The sequence below is a fragment of the Oratosquilla oratoria genome, chromosome 19 (assembly GCF_046742065.1).
Source record: "Oratosquilla oratoria isolate Oo_2021 chromosome 19, ASM4674206v1, whole genome shotgun sequence".
Classification (NCBI taxonomy): domain Eukaryota; kingdom Metazoa; phylum Arthropoda; class Malacostraca; order Stomatopoda; family Squillidae; genus Oratosquilla; species Oratosquilla oratoria.
In genome coordinates this window covers 33777898-33781432 of record NC_134795.1, presented here as the reverse complement: position 1 = coordinate 33781432, position 3535 = coordinate 33777898, and positions in this window count along the sequence as shown.

Sequence of the window (3535 nt, the reverse complement as noted above, 5' to 3'; positions counted from 1 at the left end):
TTGTAGGGGTTTATTGTGTTAAGCAGAAACAAGATGGAGGGCGTTAAGGAATCGCACCTCTGGCACCAGACTGGGGCAGAGGAGCAACTTTATGCTTTTGCAAACACTTGTTACAGGGTCTGATCTGGAATTACGCCTCCCACCCGCGTCCCCTCTCCACAGCTTTGCCTATTTTCATTCTTTCTAATTTCTCTCAAATTATTTCTCTATATTACCAAAAATGTTTCAGAATATGTATATTTCTGTGATGAATTTCTCTCTTTCAATATACCTATGCCTTAACCACCTTTTAGTTTATTATTATTTTTTCCGTTTCAGATTGTCTTTTGTTTCCGCAAAGGAAACGGATTTCGTCCTTCCCGATGTGCTTATTTAGGACAATTATCGTATTTTTTTTCTTTCATTTTTTCTCTTTTAATCCTTATCTTTACCTTGTTCACATTTGTATTTGAACATGTTTAGGGATATTTATTCAAATATGAATATATTAATGTATGTACGTATTTATATATGTACATTACGTATATATGTATGCATTTATAGATGTATGTGTACTGCACGTATTATGTATGTACTGCATACATTATGTACTGTATGTATGCATATATGTAAGGGTGTAGGGCATGGATTACGTTTGCATGTAAGTACTGCATGTATTATGTTTGCATGTATGTAAGTACTACATGCATTATGTATGTATGCATGTATGTATGTATGGAAGTACTGCATGTATTATGTATGTATGTAAGTACTGCATACATTATTTGTGCATGTATGTATGCATGCATGCAAGCATACATGCATTATGTATGCATATATGTATGTATGTATGTATGTATGTATATATGTATGTATGTATGTATGAAAGTACTGCATGAATTATATAGGCATGTATGTACGTACTGCATACATTATATATGTATGTATACATGCATGTATGTGTGTATGTATGTATGTATGTATGTACGTGTGCATGTATGTATGTACGTATGCATGCATGTATATATGTGTAGGTATATGCAGGTACGTATATACAGATGCGCAACTAGTGTCAGGCATGAGTGAGTGTAGAGCTCACTGGGCCGAGTATTCTGAACACTAGTACGTGGTTCTTCCCCTGGCTGGTGTTCAGTGTGACCTGTTGCTGATCCACCAATGGACGATGCTCCTCCCCTCTCTCCGAGTGAGATTAGAGAGGTTGTGAGTTGAAGGGTGGAAAGTGGTTGGCATCTGCAACGTCAGCGGTGAGTTGATGAAAACCGAAGGTGAGGCCGTGGTCGAGAGGTTACATGCTATGCTCCCCCTAAGTTATATTTACCTAACTGTAGTATACAGGACATGAGCAGTGCTCGTGGGGTCCTGTCTCTTACTCTGCAATTATCATACATGACTATAGATTCACATAGGGTTCTAACTTAGGCTCTCCTACCTCTTAAATGACCTTACTTATGTTTAAATTCATGTGTTGTTCTAGCTTGGGCTATGCGCGGGAATATTTTTCATGAATTCGTAGGGTTCCTGCGAGGATTATTGATCTGATGACTGGCTTGTACACTGGGACAGAGTGCTGTGAAGTGTAAAGGAGGCGTGTATGACTTCTTTCCTGTTAATTAAGGAGCGAGGCTAGAGTGCGTCTTTGCCCTAACACGTTTCAACATTTACGTGGACTTGGTATTGAACAAAATTATTGATCAATCTTATGTGCGGAACATCTATTTCCACCACCAAGGTCGCTGAGCTTGTCTTTCCCAATGATGCTATACTTCTTGGAGAGTTTGTAGAGGTCCTGGACGACACAGCTCAGTCTGTCCTTGCATGTGGCGAGGACATTGAGGTCCTGAAAAGCTTCACATACCTTGGTAGTGTAATTCAAGTGGTGGATTTCGTTCAGCCACATCATATGACGTTGTCATTATCTATGCAACAGAACTAAGATCCGATTCTTCAATTTGCTGTTGCCTTTTTCTTACTGTACAGTAAGGCTGTGAAACATGGACACTGAATACTGACTTGAAGAACAGTTTCGACGTCTTTGGCACTTAGTACCTTCGGAGAATCAAACCAGTGACTGGTCAGTAATGCTTACTCAAGGCCCGTTACTAGCATAATTCGTAAACGTCAACTCCGGCTATTCATGCAGCACGATTCACTGACGTTAATCCCACTCCACAGGAGACAATCTTCGAGGGAGGAGACGAAGGCGACGTCCACAAAACTCATAGCTGGAGCAAATCGACCATTTCTGCTGGGAGCTCTTTGGGAGAGAAAGGGGCTTAGCTTGCTCGAAGAAGGTGATAGGGGGAAGCCTACGCCAGGAGGCGCTGAGTAGTTGCGGGCGAAGCAGTCACCTTTCCCCTGATGAGCCCGGATTGTTGGGATAGGTGACAGTCATTGCTGGGAATCGGATATTAGTGCGGGATTCGAACCCACAACTAAGCGAATGCGAGGCCAGTACGCTTCCCATTACACCACCAGTGTAATGGAAATCCGTGGCGAATGGTGTCGGCGTGTGAGTGACGTGAGTCTAAGCATATGCTCCTCATTGACAACGACGACGACGACAGCGACGATGACGATGACGATGACGATGACGATGACGATGATGATGATGATGATGATGATGATGATGATGATGATGATGATGATGATGATGATGATGATGATAATGATGATGATAATGATGATGATGATGTGATGATGATGATGGCGACGACGATAACGACGACGACAATGATGACGACGACGATGACGACGACGACGACGACGATGACGATGATTACCGATTTTATGCCATGCTAATGAGTCTGGCGAGTATTACAGACGTCATTTCATGTCTGTTGGTGCCTCTGCGAGTTCTGATGGTATCCAAGCAACGACACACTTGAAGCCAAGAACTTCGCATATGATTTGACTTGCATGTTCTCGAGTAGAGATCCTGAGTTTATTTCTCATGTGTTCCCACACTTATATATCGCTAAGCATCCACTAACTCAAACTAGTGATGGTAGTAATGGCGGTAATGGTAATGATGGTAATGGTAATAGGGGTAATGGTGAAAAAAGTGGTGGTTTGTTGTCCCATTTTGGTAAACTGTATGGTCCACAAAGAATCCGTGGATTAAAAAAAATGGACCACGGTCTTAAAAAAAAAAAAAAAAAAAAAAAAAAAAAAAAAAAAAAAAAAAAAAAAAAAAAAAAAAAAAAAAAAAAAAAAAAAAAAAAAAAAAAAAAAAAAAAAAAAAAAAGGGGGGGGGGCACTGCAAGAGACCATAATGCCTACTACACTTGGTAGATCCATATCCCTTACCACACCTACCCACAAGACAACCAATCTTTTCAGCGCTCATTACATGGTTACTAAGTCTATTCCATTCGTTCACCACTCTGTTGGTAAACCAGTTCTTGCCTATTTTCTTCTTAAACCTAAATTTGTCCAATCTAAATCCATTACCACGAATCCTGCCCTGCTGTCTTAACATGATGACCTTGTCTGCATCACACTTGTTATAGCCCTTGATCCATTTCAAAATCTCCAT